Source organism: Myotis yumanensis, unplaced genomic scaffold (assembly GCF_028538775.1).
Source record: "Myotis yumanensis isolate MYYU_CA2020_CCGP unplaced genomic scaffold, mMyoYum1.0.hap1 SCAF_4, whole genome shotgun sequence".
In the NCBI taxonomy this organism is placed as follows: domain Eukaryota; kingdom Metazoa; phylum Chordata; class Mammalia; order Chiroptera; family Vespertilionidae; genus Myotis; species Myotis yumanensis.
In genome coordinates this window covers 85,859,512-85,873,204 of record NW_027223755.1, presented here as the reverse complement: position 1 = coordinate 85,873,204, position 13,693 = coordinate 85,859,512, and the positions used below count along the sequence as shown (strand labels likewise).

At 47.6% G+C, this 13,693-nt stretch overlaps 1 protein-coding gene across 3 annotated transcripts in view; it reads right to left on the bottom strand.

Annotated features, from left to right (window-relative positions):
* The window catches only part of GALNT17 (polypeptide N-acetylgalactosaminyltransferase 17), a 417,411-nt gene that overhangs the window by 218,624 nt on the left and 185,094 nt on the right, over positions 1-13,693 (bottom strand). The window lies entirely within an intron of this gene.

Genomic DNA, 13,693 nt, shown 5'->3' with positions numbered 1-13,693 from the left:
ACCCCCTCTGGGGATGCCTTCCCTTCCCAGTCCTCTATCCCCAGTCCCCTCTCTACTTCCCAAATAGACTAATGCACTCACCTCTTTGTCTCAGGGTCAGTGTCTGGGGAACCCATACTAAGAGATCTACAGGACACCCCTGCTCTCACGGAGCTTACACTCTAGGAGATATAAAACACACATGCAAATAATCATAATCAAGGAAGCGGGTCCTCAGCCTGTGTAGGTAGGAGTGTGCTGCCTGACACACCCCACCTCTTCTTCCTAAAACCTCCGTGAGGACAGGAAGTGGCACCCCCTGCCTCAGAGGTCCTCCCTCTTATGACCTAGCCACTCCCCCATCCCAAAGACAGGGCGAAAGGGGAGAGTCCTTTTCATCCAGGCTGGACTCGGGGGCAGAGAGCTGGTGACGTTAGAGATGGTAGAATGCCCAGAGAACGTGCTCTGCATGGCTCTGTCCCAGGAGCACCCACACACCGGGCATTTGGTTCCACGCTTAAGTCTGAGCCACACTGGAAATACCAAGAAGAAACAACGTGGACTGGAATCCGGTTCTCGCATTCCCCTTCCCCATGTAGAGCACAAAGTGTGAGAGCAAAACACACGCAATGAGAGGAAGGAATGGAGTTAGCGAAGCAGGAAGATGGAGCAAGAAATGTGGCGGTTTTTTATGCTGAACAGCTTGGCCTGTGTCGGGCCATATTAATCATGTAGGCAATTTTCGGGAGAAAATAAAGTTTTGTTGCAATATACATTTGTGTCTCCTGGAAGAGACCGTCCAGAGATGCATTGATCATGCAGCCTCATTTTTACCACATCGCTGTAAATTCACCTCTGGGGCTGCCAGGGAGATTAGAATGGATATTGACGGGCTCCTGGGCAGTCTTCGGGAATCATCTCATTTACTGTGTGGTGATCCGAGAGAGGAGGGCACCGGGAAGGTCCCTGAGAGCCCCCTGGCAGCCGTCCTGAGCCTGGCAGGCTGTCAGCTGCTCCTCCTCAGCCCATTACTCACCGCCCATACATGTGAGCACACACACCTTCCTCACCCACCTACCCTGAGCACTCATTCCTGGGGCTGGTTTCTTTGCTCCTTTGTTTTCAACAGCTTCTGGCCCTTGAAATTAAGAAGCAAAAAGGCCAGGGTGCACTGTACCAGCACCGTCTTCTGCACCCACAGACCATGGGGTCGCACTGTGGTCAAACCTGAGTTGGGAGTCAGGCCTCTTGGCCAGAGCAGACGGGGCCCCCGGGGGGAAATGGGAAACATGGGAGCCTCAGGGGAATGGGAGGAGTACAAGGGGGGATGGAAAGGGGGCTGATCCTTGCCTCTTCATGAGTCAAGGTGGCGATTCAGTAAATCCTGCAGGATTTTCAGAAACGAGAAGTGCTCTGCCACACAATGGACACGTTGCCCTGGGCACATAGCTTATGTTTCTTCATCTTTAAACTGTCAGAAAAACCTTCACCATAGCTAGCTCTGCGTGGATCAAGGGAGACCAGCCTTTGAGAGCCCCGTGAAAATTTGGTGTAACATCTAATGAAAAGACTCAGTCTGTCTGGTTGGCCCCTCCATCCTCCCTTCTGCTCCTCTGTTCCATCTTACACATTCCTAATCACCGCTGGCCAAGCTTCCAGAGTTTTCACTCAACCAGGCTGTTTCTGCAGGACCCACCCAGGACTCTCCTTCCCAACAAGCCCAGGTCTCTAACCTGGCCCGGCAGCCGATTCACCTCTCCTGTGCAGACATCCTCAGGGTCTCACCACAGGCAGAAAATAGGAATACAGTCATTATTAAGAAAATCAGCATTATTTTTGTTGGTCTTTCAACTCCAGGGTGATAGACTTTGCCTTAAAAAAATCTCTCTCTAACCTGGCTTACTGCCTGATACATGGAAGATGTATGGAATATGCTGGGGAGATGGGCAACTAAAGTTTTAATCATTCTCTATAAAGAGTAGCATCGACAGATATATGTATATATGTTACTTCCAATCAGACGTCCAATGCTGGACAGGACAAAAGATGAGAGTGGGAGGGAGATTAAGGGTGGATGGTACAAAGAAAGAGAGAGACTCTCAGCCACAGAAATACTAGAGATTGCACAGAGGAAGAGAATATACAGAGCTCCTGCACCCAGGAGTTGGTGCTAACACAACTGTTGCTGTGGCCTGATGACCCTAGGGCAGTGGTCGGCAAACTCATTAGTCAACAGAGCCAAATATCAACAGTACAACGATTGAAATTTCTTTTGAGAGCCAAATTTTTTAAACTTAAACTATATAGGTAGGTACACTGTTATTAACTTAATTAGGGTACTCCTAAGGCTTAGGAAGAGCCACACTCAAGGGGCCAAAGAGCCGCATGTGGCTCGCGAGCCGCAGTTTGCTGACCACTGCCCTAGGGCAGTAGATCCAGTCCCCCATACCCTGCAGACCAAGGCTGACATGACAGAAGTCCGTCCCCTCATTCCCAAGTTCCTGCAGAGCTGAGGGGGGAAGGTGCTCAGAGCCACAGAGATGCACATGGTGCTCTCTGGGTGACCCCAGGGGTGGCCAGCGCCAAGTAGACTGGGCAGGTCAACCTGGGGAAGGCAGCAGGCAGCTCAGGTTGGCTTCTAGCCTCATCTCTACACAATGGAACATACAGAATCGGACGTTTCCCACTGCAAAATGCAGGTATGTAAGAGTAACCTGGGAGTGTGTGAGGATAAAAGAACATGTCCCAGACTGAAAGACACGCAGGGAGTAAGGAGAGGATGACACACAGCAGAAACAACAAAATACCTCAAAATCTATAGCAGGTATGCATGTGCGTGTGCGTGTGCGTGTGTGTGTACACGCATGTTGTGCACTTCCTCTAGCAAAACAGACTCAGGTCTGGGTCCCAGAAATCACAAATTTCCTTTCAATAACTAGTCAGCAAGCATTAAACAATCCTTTGTCTGAACAAAGATGGTCTGGATCAACGTCAGTCAGTGCTCCAGGCAGGAAGGGGCTGCAGAGAAATTCAAGACCAGGCTCCAATCCTCAAAGCCTCACGAGGAAGAGTCTTGTGAAACTGTTCTTGTAGAGAAAAGAAAGCAATCAACTAACCAAATGAGGTCTCTTAGACACCTCACATCTGTCCGCCTGACTGCCTGTCCGGCTGTCCATATGCCTGAGATGCTTCCTTGTAACTCACCTCAGTGACCCTGTTTCCCCCTTCCTCATTCCCAATCACCCCGAAGCCCTTGGCATTGACTTCACTTAATGCCAAAAGTGTCGCCTCTTACTTCACTGATGGTGAGTAAGGAGAGGAGAGCCGGGAGACCCAGCCTCCACTGGGAACCCACCAGAGAGAATCACAGTTGAATTGAAAGAAGGTCAGGGCCCGAGGCCTCCAGCAAGGAAGAAATCAAAGCCCAAAGAGATGGCCGCATCTTCTCATAAGCAGACCCCTGTCCATGATCACCTTTTAAGGAAACAACTTATATGATCCAATGTGTTACAGATTAGAGGTATTAAGAAGCACTGTGGCCCAGTCTGCCATCTGGAATCAAAAAGATGACCCCAAATACCCCCATTGTTGTAAAAAAAAAAAATTAGATGCAATGTAGTCCAGGAGACCCAGGAGATTATAGATAATGATGATGATGACCAACATACACACAGCAACCTACATGCCTGAAACTGCTGGGAGCTCCTATGTCCTGTACTGCCTCATTTAATACTCACAGTAGGCAGCATTTCACAGATGAGGAAACTGGGGCCCAGAGAGGTGAAGTCATTTCCCCTAACTCACACAGCAACCTGCAACAAGAATGCTAAGATGTGAACTTCATCATCTGAATTTTAGACTCTTCCAATGCTCTTGCCAGACCAAGGCAAAATGTGGTAACTGCAGCAGACACCTCCCACAAAATTTCTAGCCCAGCCTCTTCCTAGCTGGGACCTTGGCTAAGTTGTTCAGTCGATGTGAGCCTCAGCTCCCTTATCCTGCCCTAAAAGCCCTGACCAGGAGACAGCCCTCTGTGGACAGTGGCACCGTGCCTATAGCCTGCTGAGGGCCAAAAGAGGACAGACCAGGAAAATTCCATTCAAGTGGGATTTGGGTGAGCAGAAGGCAGTCCCCAAAACCCAGGATTAATAAGGCCGGTGGGAATGTGGGCACAGATCCTAGTATTCTGGCTATGAATTTGGGCAGGTGCCACCTTGGGTGGTGCCCCAGGGTGTTATCAGAGTCCTCTAAACTGAAGGACCCCAGGGTCAGAGAGCCCCAGGATCGTTGGGGCTGGATGTGGAGGGTGCACCTCTGTGTGTTCTCTGGATGGCTGGGTGGGGCTGGTTCACGGCAGGTGCGCACAGGCCTGGACTCAGGCTCCAGCTCTGTTCCTGCTCCCATTCCTGCCCATCAGTCCCTCAGGTCCCATCTAAAGTGAGAGCTCCCCTTCCAGGGCCTGCCTGGTATCTCCACGTCACTTGGCTCGCATGGCCCATCACTGTGGGGCTAATGTGCAGAGTATCTGGCTCCTGGGTGCAATAATTCCCCTCAGTTTCTGCCCACCAGCTGCCCCACCCTAGTGAAGGGACCACTCACCGAGCACCGCCTAAGCTCTAACCTGCTGTCAGTAAGTGGGAGTCCTGGGTTTTGAGAGCTGAAGCACACCCAGGACTCTAACGAGGCCGTTTGTAATGCAACGCAGTGGACACTAAGTGGCCGATGGCTGTACCTCCACCGGAGTGATGGATGAGCTGAGTGGGACCAGGAGAGCAGGGAGGATGAGCTGTGAGCTGGATTTGAAAGATGGATCAATGGATCAAACTTGCACAGTCAAGAACAGAGGGAGGGGCGGGCAATTAGAGCTCTTCTGAGCACACAGAGGCACTAGGGTCCCCTTATTTTTCTCTTCCAGGGCCTTCCAGAAGAAATCTGTCTAAGTTTGTTTAGAGATGGAGCAATAAAGAGCCTGATGTTGGAACCTCGGACTCACATCAAGCTCTGCAAAGTCCTACGAGACAGATCTTCATTTTCAAAATGCTTCACAGACAGACATAAGGTCATAAAGACCCAACACATAAAGATTCCACAGCTCACGACACCTGTGCTCTCAGGGCCCAGCCTCTCGCCAGGCGCCGAAAGGCAACATGGACTGAAATGAGAGGGAGAAAGGTTCAGGGAGTCTACAAAGAATAGGCAGTTCGAGTCAGAAAACACTGCCTGGCCTCCCCAAGGGCAGCCGTGCTCTAATGAGAAAACTATTGATAATTGTGACAGACGTGGGGGGACACATGTTCACAGCCACTCCTCCCACTGCTGCGGCAAACATGGGGGGCAAGGACTCCTTCTGAAAGGGCCTCACCATCACCATCATCTCCATACAACATCACGCCCACTTCAAAGTGGACGGTCCCGGTCCCTGAGTGTCTACCTTGTAAACTCTGAATGAGCTTTCTCTACGACAGCAATCCTGGAATGTCCCTCTGTGCCACCTCTCCTGCACTTCCAGAACTGGCACACCTGTCCCCTAGCCAATGGCCATGATCTTCCTTGGCCTGACCTCTGAACTCAGCCTTGAAGGAAGCAGGGTCAGGAGGTCAGAGCTCACCCCACATCTGTGCTGTGGACTCCGCAGCCTCCTCCCACCTCAGGGCCTTGCTTCACCCACTACTCTCTCGCCTCTATCTTCCCTCTCCCTCCACTGTTTGTCCAGTAGGGAACTCAAGTCTCTCCCAAGTAAATAAAAGAAGTCCCTTTCCCATGGCCTTAATCACCATCTTCCCTTCGTTTGCCCTCCCTGTCTCCCTCCTTTATCTCCCATTCATTACACTGGCAACTTCCAAACCCGCATCTCTGGCCTGGACCTTCATTCAAGCTTCAGCTCCCCACTGGACATCTCCATTTGGGTGTCTCCCCAGCCTCCCAAATTCAATATGCCTAAAACTGACATCTGCTCCCTCTGTACCTTCCTGTCTTCATTCGAGGGCATCCCCCTTTCTCTTCAGGAGTCAAATTAAAATCGTGATCCAGTCAATGTATCTTAATAGCTCAACATGTCCATAACTCACCAGATCCTGGAGATTCTGCCACCATGAGGATATTTTATGACACTCAGCCCATTGCTCCCATCTCTACTGCCTTACATCCACCCATCAATTCCCTACTGCATGACACCCAAAGGTGAACTGGTCCCTTGCCTCCAGTCTGCCCCTCGGCAGCTAGGCCCCATTCTAACCACGTTGCTGCAGGAAGGAGCTTCCTAAAATGCAAATATGCCCTAACCGGTTTGTCTCAGTGGATAGAGCGTCGGCCTGCGGACTCAAGGGTCCCGGGTTCGATTCCGGTCAAGGACATGTACCTTGGTTTCGGGCACATCCCCAGTGGGGAGTGTGCAGGAGGCAGCTGATTGATGTTTCTCTCTCATCGATGTTTCTAACTCTCTATCCCTCTCCCTTCCTCTCTGTAAAAAAATCAATAAAATATATTTTTTTAAAAATAAAATAAAAATAAAATAAAATGCAAATGTGCTCATGTCACTCCTCACACTACCTCTTTGCGGCTCCATAGAGTGTGGAATTTGGCTCAGATTCCTTTGCCTGGCACCCACGTTGAGCCCAAGCTTATCTTTCCAACCTCATCTCTACACCACCTTCCTCCAGCCCCTGTACCCCATATTCCCCAGAAGTGGGAATGCTGCCTCCCATTCACACACTTCCCTCTCTGCCTGAAGAGCCCTTCCTTCTGCCTGACACACCCTCCTCCCTCCAGCCCCAGCCCACCTAGGAGTCTAGCCCCTCCCTTGGTTACTTTCTCTCCCTCAGCACATGGCCATCTGGGCCCTCTTCCCGCTGTCCTCTCCCACTGCAGGGCAGCTATTTTCTTCTTCTTTCCCCAGCTCACTTCCAGGCAGATAAATGGTTACGGAATGAACGAATGAAAACCCTTCTATCTTCCCCATGTATTCCCTTTGCGCTTCTTGTGATGAAAGGCATCACTTATCTCCTCCCTCAATTATGACACCGATGATGGTACCTCAACACTTAAAAGATACCATCCTGAACACAGCTGCCTGCTGTCTCCCTGGATTTACTAATCAGTCCTCAGATTCTGAAAGCTGCTTGGGTCAAGTGCATTAACCAGCTCAACACTCCTTTTTTTTCCCCCTTCCTCCGCATCAAGCCTTTCCTATAATCCTAGGAAAGAGTGGTATCATTTTTAGCAACAGCAAACCATGCAAAACAAGATGTGGGGCTGAATACCTGAGATGTACGCGGCCCCTGTTAGACCTCTCATTATTAGGGAAAATGCACACTTTGCCGAGTGGCTTCATTTCCTCCGGCTGAAGGAGCAGCACGCCTCGTTAGCTGGGTTCCCACAGAGAGCGGTCTGCGGGCCAACTGCCTGCTCCGGCATTCAAGGCCCTGTGTCCTGCCTTCCCACCAGTGGCACAGGGCCACTGTCCTCTCATTTTAATTTATTATTTCTTGATTTTAGAGAGAGGAAGGGGGGGGGGATAAAAGAGGGAGAAAGAAGGAGGGAGGGGGGGAGAGAGAGAGAGAGAGAGAGAGAGAACACGGAAGGAAGGAAGGTGGATGGATTTGTTGTTCCACTTATTTATATATTCATTGGTTGATTTTTATATGTGCCCTGACTGGGAATCAAACTTGTAACCTTGGGGGTACCAGGATGATGCTCTAACCAGCTCTAACCAATTGAGCTACCTGGAGCCATTTTCATGAATCAAGACTCAGCCTGCTCTGTGTATGGCATGGTCATCCTGGGGAGCACAGAGCTCCAGGAAAATGCTCAGAAATTAAATGCAAGATGTTGTGAGTACAGGAGTGCTTGGTTTTTGTGGGTTTTTTTTTCTGGGGCAAAAATGCATACCTTTCCTTGGCTTCTCACAGGAGCACGGTAGGAGGGGATGAACCCAGGCCACATGGCTCAGAGCACCATGGTCAGTTTGCAGCCCCTGGTCAAGCCCAGTGCCCAGGCCCTGTTTTTGAGCACCATAGGCTCACAAAGCTCTATGCTCCCCCCTTGCCAGCCTATAAAGGTTTACTTTGAAATACTCTCCAAACAATTTTTTGTTTTTGGACCAATTACCTACTGGCTCACGGCCTCCTGGGAAGCCACTTTCTCTGAGTTGAAAAGAGTTGCTTTTCCAAGGACAAGGCAATTGCCATTCGCCAGAAAAACCATGAGACTCAGCTCTCCTTGGCCAGGTGGCAGCTATGCCAGTTTCAAGGTGTAGTAGGGGGTGGTAACAGGGGCAAAAACCCTACCTGTCTCTCTCTGTCTTCAGAAGGTTTTTTAAGTGCAAGGGGTTGGTTCACCTTCTCTAGCCCCCAGTTCTGCCCAGAGTTCCCTGCTCTGTGCACACTGCTTCCTCTAAAAGGGAAGTGAGGACACACACAAACGGGGCAGGAGCAGGGCCAGCCTCTGACTCTCAGCTCTGTAGATGAATCTGTCCAGGTAAGAGGTAGCTTATCTCCCTGTATTCAACTGAGGAAAGCAGAATAAAGGAAAGAAAAACTCTAGAGTTTTATTAAGCAATGGCTCAGGGACAGGATTTCTGCAAACAATTAAAGGTAAATGAATGCAGACAGTTTCAGGCCAGAACTAAGACAGCCTCAGTAGACTTCTGGCCCAGGAAATGTGCCTAAGTATTCATATGCAGTGTTTATCTGAGAACCTTTTAAGGTGAGTCGAATGAGAGGGGACAGCCCCGACCCGCTGCAGGAGGGACGAAAATACATTAGGCAATGATGCCAATTGGAAATAATAAATAGCTGTATTCCAAGGCCCAGCAGGTCCAAAATTTGGTCAACAGGATTCTTCACAGAAACTGAAGACCACAAACACTGTGTTCCCAGCCAGTCTCGCCTCCCCCATGCCCAGCCCCTGCACAGAGCTCCAATTTGGTTCCAAAGGCTGTTATCCTGAAACTTCAGCACAGCAATGAGAAACATATTACCCAACGAGCTATTTTTCCTTTTAATGTTCCAGCCAAATTGGCCATTCAAGCCCGCCTTTTTACTCACACCGACTCTGAAAATACTTCTGTTTATTCCCACATCTGGGCCACCACTCTGTCCGTGGTGTTATTGTTGTTACTTTTATTATGTTACCGCCACCCATGAAGTCTTCCCCGAGGCCAGGCCCTCCCCACTCTGAGTCCAATCCCACACACCAGCCCCTCCAGGCCCAGTTGGGTCCTAACCTGGCCTTGGGGATCTCACTTGGATAAAAAATGCCTTTTCCCTCCCTGAACTGCTGGTGTGATTCAGAAGACTCTGCTTATGCTGTGTGGTAAATGCATTAATGTCCCCACCCTTCCCCTCCGGGTATGCATATGCTTTGCCACACAACTTGGAAGTTTTTCTCACTAAAGAGGCTACATCTATTCCCCCACACCCTGGATCTGGGCTCAGACGCATGACTTGCTTCGACCAGTAGAACAAGGTAAAGTGCTTGTGCAAGATCTAAGCATGAGCCTCAAGAGGGCTTCTCATGACCTTGGCCATCACCATTGGGCTGGCCCTCTGGTCCCAAATGAGGACGGATGATGAGTGGAGAAAAGGTGACCCCCACAGAACTCACATGCCTATGTGAGCCCAGCCACTGCAGCACCTCACTGTGCCAAGAACTTGAGAGTGTAGGTCGACATCATCTCATTACTTTTCACAATGAGCCAGTAATGTACGGGCCCGTTGTGCAGTTGAGGAAAGCGAGGCTCAGGGTCCCTTGCCCAAAGGCAAGTGAGTGGTAGGCAGAGCCAGACTTTAAAACCAAGGCCCTTTGTTTTTGCCTCTGAGAAAAGAAATTATTTATCAAGGAGGATCTGAGTGGAGAGATTTTTGATGGATTCTGTTTATTCATCTGTATTTCACTGTGGTTTCCAGGGTTCTGCACCAAACATGCACTACTTTCATAACTGAAGAATTTTATAAATGTTACTTTTTAAAATATTTCTATGGAAATAATTTTAGCACTTGACTAATGATTTCAACATTGACCTGAAAAAATAAACAGGTCAGAATAACAAAACTACTAAGGGAAAGAGGGTTTAAGAAAACCTGGAGACTTATATGATGCTAAAATCCAATATAAGTTAATAAAATTTAATCAAAGACAAGCTGACTTACAACTGACCCGGTCCTAGAGAATTGATAACAAGGAGCTGTACAAACCAAAGGGTAAGAAAGAATAATTCAACAAATGATATTGGGACCACCGTCTCTCTATTGGGTATAATAACAAGAGGTTCCACCCTCCAAACCACACTTCAACATAAACTTTAGATAGGTAAAACAGTTAAATTTAGAACACCAGGTATAATAAAAGTGAAATAAAAATGTAAGTGAATATTCATACTACTCTGCATGTTGAAGAGTCTTCAATAGTTTGATAATAATTGCAAGCCTCTGATCACAAAAATAATAAAATTTAAAAACAACAGCAAATTGTAAAAAAATCTCACAGCAATTACAAAAGCATAAAAGATAATGAAAACCTGAAGAACACAATTAGATAAATAAAAACATGAACACACAATTCAGAGAATGAAAGAAACAAATAACAAACATGGAACTAGGTGGAGCCCTGCTAGTAATAAAAGAATTCAAATTAAAACAATCATGAAATGACATTTTGTCTCTAGGTGGTGAAATTATAAAAGCATTTTTCTTGCCTCTTTATGCATTTGCTGTTCTTATTTTTTTAGAGTGAGCAAATATTACGCAGAAAAACACATCCGTTTGGATTAACAGATGGACGAAAGAACCATATTGCAAGAGAAAAGAAAAATTCAATGCTTGACCACAAATTCTTGGATTTTCAAGTGAGCATGAGATCAGTTAGCATGAACAAGAGACACCCCAAGTCATCCCACACATGCACTCTGGGGGCACAATCAGAGATGGAATTGAGTCGAAACAGAGATCACAACTATTCTACCTTTTCAAATGCAGGTGTGAGGGAAAGATGGCATAGCCCGACCTCATGCTATCCATTCTAGAAAACAAATATACTTACCACCGAAATGGACTCCAACTTTCCTCTCTACCCAAAGCTATTCTGAGGCGGCCTTGTATAATAAACATAAAACCAATCACGCCCAATTGCAGGCCGTTCCCTGTTAGTCAACATGTGGCTTTGAAAGGGCATACAAAACTCACACAGAAAATGACCGTAATTTTCTTTGAAAACCGAGTTAGCTCCAGCTACATGCCAATTTCTTAAGGTTGTGGGAACTGCTGTTTACAATGATAGTAAATACTAAGCAGGATGTGAGCCCAAGCCTGGGCATTTCATAAAGGAACTGAACCATCCCATTGAGCTCGCCAGGCATCCCGTCTCATTCACTAATACCCATTTACAAAACAACCCAAACTTCTGTGGCCGATTCCTAACTCTAGGACATACTTCTACTCTGGAGTAGAATGGCATGAAAAGAGACTTTGATCCTCTCTAAATCCCATGTCCATTGTTTTTGCAATGTCCCGTAGAATTCTCCCTGCCACTTTTGTATCATCCCTCAGACATATGTTAATAACATGTAGCTTTCATCCTTTTCAACCTTCCTCCAGGTAATGCCTTCTTTTCTAAAACCCCGCAGGTAAGGTCTTCTGCTAACTCGGAGCCCACCATTTCAACTCAACTCTCACATCTTGGGCTGATACAGAAGTGGCTGTGGATACACGAGGCAGAGTGTAATAATAAATCTTTCTATGGGCTTTGGCCCCAACATTTACCCTTCTCATCACTAGCCTGTAGGTTCCATGGAGTCAGGGACCACATCTCTCTGGCTGATATAGTTCCAGCACAGAAGGTGTGTTCAATAAATATTTGTAAGTACATTATTACACAAAATAGAAAAAAAAATCCTAGTCACTTGTGGCATAAAGACATTGTATGGAGCATACAGTTCTGGAATTCCAATGACTTAATGAAGAATCTACAATTATAGGAAGACTGAGCCCCCTCCCAGGGTACCTCCTATGCCTATTGTGAATATGCCACATTCGATCACTGGAGAAACAGCTCAACTTGCTGAGGATGGTGACTTTACCTAATTCCAAACGTATTTTAGCCTACTTGCAAGAGCCAAGAGCGAGGAAACTAGGCAACTGAACAGTACAAATATGTCTCAATGCTTATGGCAGATGGGAAGCAGCGCCTATCCCTCGATTTTAATGTGGCTCTTGTATGCATTCATCTAAAACACTGTCACAGGGAGGTTTGTTCACGATGCTGTGGGAGCTCATTTCTGCCCTGCAGGGAGGTAGAGGGGGCCCGCCCCGCAAAGGTTTTGCAGAAGAGATGAAATTTGATCTGGGTCAGGAAACATGAGTATGTAATTTCCAGGTGAGAGCCTGTGAAGGGAGAGAGGGGAGGAAGGGAAAATCGCTTTAAGCAAAATGAAATGAATAGCGTGTGCAGAAACAGAGGAGAGAACATGTGTAGTGTGCCACCAAGAAACAGAAATAACTGTTTCAGAGAGTGACTGGGTGAGGATATGGAAACAGCAGGTATTCTGAAGGCAGTTTATACGATTCAGACTTGATCCTCCAGCAGTGGAAGCCACAATGTCAAGGATTACTGAACAGGGACGTGACATGACAACATATGGCATGTGTCTAAATCAAAGAACGGCATCCTTCAGGTCAGGCCAAGACGCACCCCAAGAAGCCGAGATCCAGGCTCTCCAAAAGGACATGGGTGGAAATGTTCTCTGTCCAAGGAGCTCATTCATGTCAGACTGCGGGATCGCAGCCCTAACTCCTCACTGTGTCTGTTCCTCTGCTCCAGCCATAGCCTCCGACACTATGCCCCAGTTGGCCCAGGCACTTTGGGCAATAAGAGACATTCTCCAATGGTGCTCGTGATTGGCTCTGACACTGCAATTTCTCTCCTAGGTCCCAAAGCCTTGGCCCACTCACAAGTGCTCAGAGTGGATCTTTGGCAGGGCCTCTCTACCCGCTCCTGAATAAAGGCCATAATAAAAAAGTACTTCCTTGAACACAGAAACTTACAGCTCACTGTATGATTGGCAGAAAATAATGTTTTTTAGTTCAAGTCATCAGAACTATGGAGAAGGCATTTTGTCTTATAGCCAAGCCCCTGAAACTAAATTTAGGAGGAACTGGTGGACTCATCACTGGTTGGTGAGACCTGTCAAAGAAGCAGGCAACTTGCCAGATCTGATTTTTCAATTTCCCAGTGGCCTCAGGTAATAGGTCTCACCCTAACCTGGCCCCACTCCTTAAAGGTAAACCCACACAACTTGGGGGTATCCATCCAGAAATCACCAACAAACAAGTCAAACATAAAGGCAGCTCTGCCTACACCAAAGGCCAGTGGGCTAGAAATTACAAAGGGGAGGACTGGGACTCAGGGTTTCCACCAATACTCTTAGATGCCACACCCTTCATCGACTCATCCTCATGCTAATACCCAGCTACAACCAAGTCTACATTTTGGGAAATTACTCTGAAAGTAGTAAGGAAGAAGTTTTGAAAAGAGGAAGCTAGGGAAACAGGAATATCAATAAGAAGATAGAGGCTGGCCAGAGTGGTTCAGTTGGTTGAGCATTATTCTCTGCACTGAAAGTTTGCTAGTTCCATTCCTGGTCAGGGCACATGCCTAGGTTGTGGGTTTGACACTCAATCAGAACATGAACAAAAGGCAGTGATTTTTGTTTCTCACAGTG